Source organism: Aulostomus chinensis, chromosome 1 (genome assembly GCF_037954235.1).
Source record: "Aulostomus chinensis isolate RoL2024-O1b breed Wild chromosome 1, RoL_Achi_v1.0, whole genome shotgun sequence".
Classification (NCBI taxonomy): Eukaryota; Metazoa; Chordata; class Actinopteri; order Syngnathiformes; family Aulostomidae; genus Aulostomus; species Aulostomus chinensis.
Window position 1 is genome coordinate 21,226,087 of NC_141320.1, and position 11,342 is coordinate 21,237,428.

The following is an 11,342-nucleotide window of genomic DNA, read 5'->3' on the forward strand; positions in this document are numbered from 1 at the left end:
CAGAAAGAGGTGGATCAGAGGAATCAGTGGATCAAGACTCAGGTGGCAGATGAAGAATCTCTGTATTCACAATGGAGTCAGAGAAATCTTCCAACGTGAGAGAACGTGACAGACCATTTTATACTGAAGACAGGCTGTGTGTGTGTGTGTGTGTGTGTGTGTGTGTGTGTGTGTGTGTGTGTGTGTGTTCCTACTGACTGGAAACTGAATAATAACCAGACTAACTTTGTCATTGACCAAGTCTGGTTGACTCACTAAATTCATAACTCAAGTTATTATTTAATTAATAAACAGAACATGTGTCTAAAGTCATGATCAAATTCATGTAAAATCTGAGCAACGAGGGTTTGAAAATGTTCCAATGAGCCAAACCAATGTTGACAGTTAAAAGAAGCCAATGTGGGAGGATTCTTTCTGTCTCAGCAGTAAAGACCAATCCCACAGCTCACGTGAAGCATCAGGTCCTCTGTGAGAGGTGGGAATCCAACCAGGGACCTTTAGATCCACACCAATCTTCCCTGACCTCATAGAAACTGGAACCTTTCAACAAATAAATTCAAATTCAACTCAGCAGCAACTCTAGAACAGTTGCTAACTTGCTAATTCCTGTTAGCTCCAGATCAGACAATGCAGGCTCACCTTCACGCTTGGTTGTACGACCGTCACCAGTTGAAGCTTCTCTGGTTCAACAAACTCTGGGGACTCAAGACACAAGTCAGCACCGGTGCAGGTCCAGATCCAGATGTTAGCTGAGGGGGACAATGGCTTAAGGGAGCTCCAGGGAGCTGGTTTGAACTGGTCCCTCATCTCTGTGAGTAGAAACCATCTGAGGTGGAGGGTGAAGATCTGCTTTGACCTCCTGATCTCCCAGTAAAGCCAGTATAGATGTTGAGCTTGGAGGAGTTGATGGCCTCCTTCATCTTCTTGTTGGAGGTGTTTGCTAAACTCAGCACCACCACAGATCAGAGGAAAGTCCACTTGTCAGCTGGAAACTGGAGTTTCTTGTGACCTGCAGGATCTTAGTTGTGGTGGCAGCAGGCCTGTTCCAAGAGCTTTGCTCACATTCCTGATCAGGCTTCATCATGGTTCTGGACCACTGAGTGATAGAAGCTGATCCTGGGGGTGGACTGTCTTTAGGGGGCTGAGGTGTCTGGTGGTCTTGGTGGACCCTCTGCATCTCAAGCTGAGACCACAGAGTCCTGTGTTCTTGAGTCATTGTCTATAGTCTCTGTTGTTGGAGTGCTCTGTGTGGTCCCTGATGGTCTAGTGGCTAGGATTTGGCGCTTTCACCGCCGCGGCCTGGGTTCGATTCCCGGTCAGGGAATGAGTTATTTAGAGGTTGAGGGAGAGGTGATCAGGTGGTCCACATGATGGTGGAGGTGATGAACTGTGAATCCATCATGGCTCCACTCTCACCCCCATTGTAGTGTTCTTGGTTCACTCTGCCATGGCCCCATGTTGAAGGGTGACTGTCTCATTCAGGTTCAACCCTTTGTTAGACTCTATTAAGTCACTGACTCCTGCAAGGACAAACTGTAATCCTCCTTAGTAGCTTTGGTTCCTTGCAGCACAGAAAGTCCATTCACTGATGTAGGAACTGGAAAACTTAGAGCTCCAGTCCTCGGTTCCTTGCTCCAAAGAAAGGAGGGAAATGCAATCAATGTTGAATTCATTTACATTTCTTATATTTGATCAAAGCTAGAACTTAAGAAGCTGTCATCGACCTTGATGATCAACTCCTTCACTGTGTAGTTCAAAGTCCCTGGTTTGATTTGTGTCAGGACTTCAGAAGCTCCAATCCTCTCTAAGTTCTAGTGAGAGTGGAAGAGATTATAAATGAGAGAAGCAGGGCCCTCACTCAGAACTGAACCAGCTCAGTTGGGAGAGCCTTAGACTGAAGATCTAAAGGTCCCTGGTCCGATCCCAGGTTTCAGCAGAGGCGCAGCATTGACTTTACTTTCCAGTGGAGGAACTGCAGACATGAAGGAAACTAACATCTTGTCCTGTGCATTCTTGTGACATTCAGGACATTTTTGGAGCCTCTTGTTGGATTTTGCCACAGAGAATCAGAGCCAATCAAAAGCATGGTGGACTTTAACATGGAGGACTGAACAAGTCAAGAAAGCATCAGTTTGACCTTCACAGGTGTTTCTGTTCCTGTCTCAATGCTGTAGAAAGAGCCTGAGGAGCTCAGACGGTAGAGCATCAGACTTTTAATGTGAGGGTCCAGGGTTCAAGTCCCTGTTCAGGTGCTGTGGAGGTTCCAGTGTTTGACAACATGGTACTGGATGAAGTTTAGTGTTGAACAAACTGTCATCATCAAAAGTAGAAGTGTTCTTGTCTTGACGCTGTGAGACTGTTGCTAGGAAACTGACCAATAATAATTTCATGTGGCATGCAATTAACAAAAGACCTACATTGATGGTCGAGGGGGCTGGAGCCTATCCCAGCATCTACGGGCCAGAGGCGGGGTTCACCCTGGACAGGTCGCCAAAACCATTCACACTCACATCTACAGTCAATTTAGAGTGTCCAATCAGCCTAATCCCAAATTACATGTCTTTGGACGGTGGGAAGAAGCTGGAGTACCCAGAGAGAACCCACGCATGCACGGGGAGAACATGCAGATTCTGCACCCGAGCCTGGACTCAAATCCAGAACCTTCTTGCTGTGAGGCCACATTGCTGACCACTAAACCATCATGCTGCCGTGGTCTCATATACTTTTCTAAATTGTGTTTCTTTCATGTCCTCCTGAGATCAAAGACAGAATTCTAGTTACTGTCAAAGCCCTGATGACATCATCAGGAATTCTGACTTTGATCTGGAGACTCTTGCTTTAATCTGAATTTGATCTGACTAATGTTTTAGTTTAGGTTGCATGAAACCGACCACCTCATTTCTCCTGATGGACTGGTGACCTGTCCAGGGTGAACCCTGCCTCTTGAACAACGTCACCTGGGATCACCCCCCCCCCCGTGACCCTTAAAGGATAGAACAGAAAGTGGATGGAGGGATGGACTCAACACTGAAATCAGCTGATCTGATCCACATTCTAATGTTTCCTGTCCCTCTTTAGGAGTCAATGAGAATAGTAGTGTATATAATAATGTATATCCAACCTTGTAGTATCTTTCCAAAGCTTTTAGTATTTCTTCTTGTTTCTACTTGTAGTTTTAGTGTCTGGATCTTTTCTTTTGATGTCCTGCTGTCTGCTCTTTGCTTTTGGAGCTTCCTTCAACAACTACCAGGCCTCCTGGGTACTGTAGGAAACATGGTCAAGTTCTTCTGACTTCTCCAGGAACGTCCTGCTCACATTGGTCTGTCTTCATTTTGACTCCTCCCACTGCCACAATGACCAGCCTTTATACTCTTGGTGACTGGGGCCCTGGTTGCTGCAGGCCTCAACACCAGCCTGTGGTTGTGAGCAGGGCAGAACAGAACTGACAGTATCTCCCATGCAGGACCTGGGTCAGCACCTGCTGCCAGCTGGGGCACCGCTTTAACCTGGACCCCTAGAAGATCTTCTCCAGGAACTGGCCTTTTTGGTTCCATCAAGGCCTGAGAGGATGGTGAAGAGTGATCCTCCACCAGGCAGCACAGTCAGCAGCAGCCATTTTGTTCCACTAGAATCAAGTATGATAGTGACAGACTGGTGAGTACTTGCTAACTAACACTTCCTGTTTTTGTTGCTATTCTTCCATGAATGTGCTCATGTTGGCTGGTCCCCAACCACAGTTCCAAAGCCATGAGGACATCTTTCATCAACAATCAGACTTATTTTTTCTCTATTAGGACAAATAAGGTTTCAACTGACACGGCTGGCCAACGTCCTGGAGTTCATTCAGCCTGGAGAACCAGGTGCTGGTTCCTTCTTTTACCAGGCAGGAACGGGCAGCAGATCCAAGATCAGTAGGTGAAGATGTCTGCTTTGACTGGTAGGAGGAAAGAGAGCAGGAGAGCTGGTCAGAGACTCTCTGACCAGGGTCAGGGGTCAAGGGTCTCTGTTGTTGGCTCCACCCCCTTTAAGGAAACCACCAGGAAGAGGTGAGGACTGACCGTGACGACTGAAACTGCCACATTTACACGAGACAAACTTGACAAACCCAAAATACCAGGCCTTGCACAGTGACTCCCACTGACTGACACTGGGGTCTTCATTTTCCACAGGTAGGATGGCTGGTCCCCCTGTGCTTCCCAGGTCCCTCCCTGGAACACATGGCATAGAAAATGTTTCACTTGTTTGCTGATTCAATAAACCTCACCATTAACATGTGTGTGTGCCAATAATTTACATAAACTGTTAATACCAAGACAAATGCTACCTTCAATTCATCATTTATGTCATGGAACCCTTGGTCTCCATTACATTGGTCAACCAGAGAAGCTTCAACTGGTGAAGGTCATCCAACCATGAAGGTCAACCTGCATCATCTGCTGTGCTCCTTAACAGGGGAATTAGCTCAAATGGTAGAGTGCTAGCTTAGCATGTGAGAGGTAGAGGGATCGATGCCCTCATTCTCCAGAATACTTCAGCTTGTTCTGTTGATCAGAGGAGCTGCTGGGGGATGAATGCTGATGTTTGTCCACTGCTGTGATAAAGTGTCCCCTGTTACTGAGATGAGGATGAACACCTGCTCAGGTCAAAGCTGCAATGAAGTCAAGTCATCACCCTGTAAAGCACCAAATAACAACAAAAGTTACACTTTACAAGTAGAACAGGTCCAGTTCAACACTCCTTAAATGAATTTACACCCAACAATTCTTCATGAGCAAGCACATCCTAGCTTAGGCCCGACTTTTCTTGGCGCTCTCCCAGATGCTTGGGAGCTGCTGGGGGAGCGCTAGTTGGGCCTAAGCTAGGAGCTAAGCTAAGGTGGTCCGCACCTGCTAGTGAGGGTTGGCTAGCTCTCGCAGCTTTGGTGCAGAGCCGCTGCAGGTCCAATTCAACATCGCTAAGCCTCACCTCCAACACAACAAAAAAACTACATTTAACACACTTACCAGTATCACTAAAGGAGGCAGAGGAGGAAGAAAACATGTGGCACTCTGAGCAGGAGAGAGGAGAACAAGAGGGAGAAGCCATCGTTAGCTTAGCGTGTTTACAAGGCAGAAAGACTGTTGCTACCAGAATGATGGTCTTTTAAACTTCAGCCAAATAAAGCAATTAGGTATTTATTTTTGGTGGGTAATTAGTCAATGAAATAAGGAATTAGCAGGGAGGATCACACTTTAGCGAGCACAATGAAGAAAGGCTCTACGTTCAGCAACACAGAAAAAGGAGTTGAGGTCACAGGCTTCCTGCAACCAAGGTCAAAAATCCAGGACGGACGAAGGGGAGGACAACAAAGACAAAGACACAAGAAAAAGAGATAATAACCATCAACTCCATAACAACCATAACAAATATAACCATACAGAACATATATAACAAATATAACAAGAAAAGCATTAAAAAATATGTCACCTCTGGTCAAATACCCTGATTTGCATTTGTGTCTGTCAGCATTTTCATTTTCATGTTAAAGCCTCCAGAATGAGGGGAGGGGTCAGGGGCAGTTTTCTGTGTTGTCTGCAAACTGAATTACAGGAAACCTGAACTTCCACTGTCAATGTATCCAATTGATGAATAATTGTTTGATCTATACATAGATAACTCGTAGTTATTGCACACACACACACACACACACACACACACACACACACACACATTTTGTGAAACAACTCAGGAGTCATCAGGTGTTTTACTCAGAGGGATTCATTCATGATAAATGAGCATGGAGGAGACCCAGTAATCATCAACACAAGCGTCACATGAGCAGGTCACCACCCACTTTTATTGATTGGTTCTTGTAAGAATCACTCCTAACGCCATCAGGAGGTCATTTTTTGTCCTGCCCTGTCTCAACTGTTGCCTGAGTCATTGTGTATCCTGGCTGCATTCAGTGCTTTCACCGCTGCAGCCCAGCATGATTGGCTGTCAGGACAGGTGTTATTAAGAATGGTAGAGGGGACAGTTTTGGCAGGACAAGTTGCTCCACATTCAGGAGATGGTGGGAATTTTAAAGGCTGGTGACAAACTCCTTCATTGTGTGTGGTTCAGAGTCCCTGGTTTGATTGCAGCTTTGACCTGAGCAGGTGTTCATCCTCATCTCAGTAACAGGAGACACTTTATCACACCAGTGGACAAACATCAGCATTCATCACCCAGCAGCTCCTCTGATCAACAGAACAAGTTAAAGTATTCTGGAGAATGAGGGCATGGATCCCTCTACCTCTCACATGCTAAGCTAGCACTCTACCATTGGAGCTAAGTCCCTGCTAAGGAGCAGCAGATGATGGAGGTTGACCTTCATGCAGGGTTGGATGACCTTCACCAGTTGGAGCTTCTCTGGTTGACCAACATGTGGAATCTCTGTCAATACTCCAGTGGTGGTTTAAGTGGTGACAATATGGGTTAGTGACTGGGAGGGTGTGTGTGTGTGTGTGTGTGTGTGTGTGTGTGTGTGTGTGTGTGTGTGTGTCAGTGTTGTGTCAGGATGGCGCTACACTCCCCACCGTGAGGGGCAGTGTGGCAGACGATAGTGAGTGGTCACCTAGCAGTAGACCTGGTCCGACCCTTCTCCGTCCTTTCCACTTCCTCTCCCTCCTTTACAGAGCTGACAGCCGTGCGTGGTGGCGTCTCGCTGGTCAGCAGATCGGTTACAAACAAAGGTATGCATGCTTGCTCTGCTCCATTATTCAGTGTCCTGGGCCCCGTGTTTACTCCAGTTTTGCTCCGTCCAGCGGTGTGGTGTTACCGGGAGCTGGGCTGTCTCCCTGGGGCCGGTGTGTGCGTGGTGCGCTTTCTGGGGGTAAGACGCGTAGTTGTCTGCCTTTCATATCAAGCTGCCGATGATCTGTGGTGTTCTGATTATCCTCTCCCGGCCATCGTTTGTGTAGTCTGGGCTGCGGGCTTCCTCCTCCTGCCTTGTCTGACACCACGATTCTGCTCTCCGGTAGGAAATGTTTATTCTTAGCTTTTGTTATTCTGTAATCCCCTTCATCCACATTTTAATTAGGTGAACTTGTTTATTTTGCAGTGCGCAGCCGTCAATTGCTGCTGTGAGCCTCGCTGTTGTTTTGGTTCTTCTTCTCTTCTCCTCTTCTTCATTCTGGATTCTTGCTGATTCGGCTCATAACTAACGCTGCTCCCAGTAACGGTGGTTAAAGCCGTGCACTACGGCCTTCATAAGAGCCTCAACGTGGGCCAAGAGAGGGCATCCCGACCCTCATCGGCGCTGAGCCATCCCCCTTGGAGCCTGGTTTTAATTAGAGGGGGAGACATTTCCTTAATTACTTGAGTTTATTCCTTTTCTATTTGTTATTTCTTTCTTTGAATTATTATTGTTAGTTTTTGTGGGTTACATTTGATTTATTGTTTAGAACCCTTATTATTATTATTATTATTATTATTATATTATTGTTATTATTATTATTATTATTATTATAGCCTTTTGCTCCCCATTTTGATCATTTGGATTTAAAACAGTTTCTGTTGGGTTATTTGTGGTAGTGATATTTGGTTCGTGTGTGAGGGTTGCCTTGATTTCATGTTTTTGATGGTGTTCTTTTCTTTTCTTTGACAGGTGTTGAGGGCCCAGAGCGGCAGCGGTCCCCCTGGTGGTGGTTCCTTATTCATGTTTTTTTGGTTTGCTGTGTCACGGGTGAAGTGTAGTTTTTTTGGATCCCTCCCCTTTTCGTTACCGCTGTCGTGGTAAGCCCCAGCCCTGTCCCCTTTTCCTTTTGGTCATTCCTCTTGCACTCCTTATTATATCCATTGGTATTCATTTAGTCTGTTGCTCATTTTAAACTATTTTTCTAATAAAAGTATTTTTATAATTGGAAATCACGGTCCTGTCCTGTTGTGTCTCTCGAACTGTGTGCCTTTGTTCAAATGGAAGCCTGGTCATTTTGAAATTTTGATTATATCCTGGGGTGAAAGCCCCCAGGTGGCGTTGTTGGCAACTGTTCCCCACCGCTCGCCTTGCCACTCTACGAACCTCAAAATAATGCTACAGTGATGTAGTAAGAGTTGGTAATGAACTCAAAATGATGCTTACAGTAATGTAGTAAGAGTTGCTAATAACCTCAAAATAATGCTACAGTGATGTAGTAAGAATTGCTAATGAACTCAAAATGATGCTTACAGTAATGTAGTAAGTGTTTCGAATAACCTCAACGTGATGCTGACAGTCATGTAGTAAGAGTTGAAACGATCCTCAAAATAATGCGACAGTGATATCGTAAGAATTGCTAATGATCTCAAAATGATGCGACAGTGATGTAGTAAGAATTGCTAATGAACTCAAAATGATGCTGACGGTAATGTAGTGAAAGTTTCGAATAACCTCAAAGTGATGCTGACAGTCATGTGGTTAAAGTTGCGAGTAACCTCAAAATAATGCGACAGTGATGTTGGAAGAATGGCTAATGAACTAAAATGATGCGACAGTGATGGAGTAAGAATTGCTAATGAACTGAAAATGATGCTAACAGTAATGTAGTGATAGTTGCTAATAAACTCAGTGAGGCTTACAGTGATGTAGTAAGTGTTGCTACTGACCTCAAAATAATGCGACAGTGATGTCAGAAGAATTGCTAATGTACTCAAAATGATGCTAACAGTAATGTAGTGAAAGTTTCAAATAACCTTACAGTGATGCTGAAAGTCATGTAGTGAGAGTTGCGAGTAACCTCAAAATGATGCTGACAGTAATGTAGTAAGAGTTGCTAATAACCTCAAAATAATGCTACGATGATTTTGTAAAAATCGCAAATGATCTCAAAATGATGCGACAGTAATGTACTAAGAGCTGCTAATAACCTCAAAATAATGCGACAGTGATGTTGGAAGAATTGCTAATGAACTCAAAATGATGCTAACAGTAATGGAGTGAACGTTTCGAATACCGTCAAAGTGATGTTGACAGTAATGTGGTTAGAGTTGCAAATAACATAAAAATGATGCTGACAGTAATGTAGTAAGAGTTGCTACTAACCTCAAAATAATGCTACACTGATGTCGGCAGAATTGCTTATGTCGTCAAAATGATGCTAACAGTAATGTAGTGATAGTTGCTAATCAACTCAGTGATGCTTACAGTAATGTAGTAAGTGTTTCGAATAACCTCAAAGTGTTGCTGACAGTCATGTAGTGTGTTGCTACGAACCTCAAAATAATGCGACATTGATTTCAGAAGAATTGCTAAAGATCTCAACATGATGCGACAGTGATTTAGTAAGAATTGCTAATGAACTCAAATGATGCTAACAGTAATGGAGTGAAAGTTTGGAATAACCTCAAAGTGATGCTGACAATCATGTAGTAAGAGTTGCTACTAACCTCAATTTAATGCTTCAGTAATGTCGTAAGAATTGCTAATGAACTCAAAATGATGCTAACAGTAATGGAGTGAACGTTTCGAATAACCTCAAAGTGATTCTGACAGTCATGTAGTAAGAGTTGCTACGAACCTTAAAAAATGCAACAGTAAAGTAGTAAGAGTTGCTACGAACCTCAAAATAATGAAACAGTGATGTCAGAAGAATTGCTAATGAACTCAAAATCATGCCAACAGTGATGTTGTAAAAGTTTCTAGAACCTCAAAGTGATGTTAACAGTCATGTAATAAGAGTTTCTACGAACCTCAAAATAATGCGACATTGATGTCAGAAGAATTGCTAATGATCTCAAAATAATGCGACAGTGATGTAGTAAGAATTGCTAATGAACTCAAAATGATGCTAAGATTAATGGAGTGAACGTTACGAAAAACCTCAAAATGATGCTGACAGTGATGTCGTAAGAATTGCTATTGAACTCTAAATGATGCTAACAGTAATGTAGTGATAGTTGCTAATAAACTCAGTGATGCTTACAGCAATGTAGTGAGTGTTTCGAACAACCTCAAAGTGATGCTGACAGTCATGTACTAAGAGTTGATACTAACCTCAAAATAATGATACAGTGATGTAGTAAGAGTTGCTACGAACCTAAAAATAATGCGACAGTGATGTCAGAAGAGTTGCTAATGAACTCAAAATGATGCTAACAGTAATGTAGTGAAAGTTTCGAATCACCTAAAAATGATGCTGACAGTCTTGTTGTAAGAGTTGCTAATGAACTCAAAATAATGCTACAGTGATGTCGTAAGAATTGCTGATGATCTCAAAATGATGCGACAGTGATGTAATAAGAATTGCTAATGAACTCGAAATGATGCTAACAGTAATGGAGTGATAGTTGCTAATAAACTCAGTGATGCTTACAGTAATGTAGTAAGAGTTTCGAACAACCTCAAAGTGATACTGACAGTCATGTAAAAAGAGTTGCTCCGAACCTCAAAATAATGCGACAGTGATGTCAGAAGAATTGCTACTGAACCCAAAATGATGCTACAGTAATGTAGTGATAGTTGCAACTGACCTCAAAATAATGCCAAAGTGATGTCGTAAGAATTGCAAATAAACTCAAAATGATGTGAAAAGTAATGTAGTGATAGTTGCTAATAAACTCAGTGATGCTGACAGTAATGTAGTAAGAGCTGCTGGAGGCTCAAGGACCTGAACCAGTTCCCTGAACCCTTCCCTCTCAACAGGGCTGAGGGGCTGGCAGTCCTTCAGGATGAAATTCAGCAGAGCCTCATCCAGCATCTGCTTCCTGGAAGCTGGATGGTTAAAGATGAAGGAGAGAAGAAATGAATAGGAATTAATGATCAATGAAGCAACTGTGAGTCAGTTGGAGAGTGGCTGTATACCTGAGTTCATCCTGGTGGATCTGGGACTTCATTCTCATGCCTGGCCCCATCATGCCTCAGCACTGAAGAGGTGCTTTTGTTGAGATGAGACGCTTCTGTCCAACAAATGCCACATTCAACCTGCAGAAAAGAACATGAGTACTCAGCTAAAAGTTCCTTTCTTCATGGTGACTGGTGTTTCTTAGTCTTAGACCACCAGGTTTCCAATGAGGTGTATCGGATACGTTGTTGTGTGCCGCTGAAATCCGTCCAATTCCGGCGTTGTTTCCTCATGAAATATGTTTGCCTTAAAGCTCATTAAAGTGTTGAACCACAATATCGTTCACCATAACTTAGTCAACTTCAAGATAACCTACTTCTACATTCCAGTCCCGGCTGCTCCTGTTCTGCTGCAGTCCAGAAAACAACAACCCGATACAATTGGCGCTCCTTCCCACAGCTCCGGCCCGGATCCGCATGGTTCCGCTGACTGACTGTGAGACGCGCTCCCTCCAGAGTGGCACAGCCCGATGGGGGTCCTTATCTGGCATGGGGGCGTAAAACA

General features: G+C 43.9%; 1 long non-coding RNA gene and 1 other non-coding gene across 2 annotated transcripts; both read left to right on the top strand.

Annotated features, from left to right (window-relative positions):
• The first annotated feature begins 1,252 nt into the window (after positions 1–1,252).
• trnae-uuc (transfer RNA glutamic acid (anticodon UUC)) lies at positions 1,253–1,324 on the top strand. The gene has a single exon. It is a non-coding gene; the product is annotated as a tRNA-Glu (tRNA).
• A 5,272-nt stretch (positions 1,325–6,596) lies between these two features.
• On the top strand, positions 6,597–7,724 carry LOC147270744 (uncharacterized). The gene is made up of 4 exons (XR_015115714.1): positions 6,597–6,713; positions 6,786–6,853; positions 6,942–6,997; positions 7,082–7,724. It is a non-coding gene; the product is annotated as an uncharacterized LOC147270744 (long non-coding RNA).
• Positions 7,725–11,342: the final 3,618 nt, after the last annotated feature.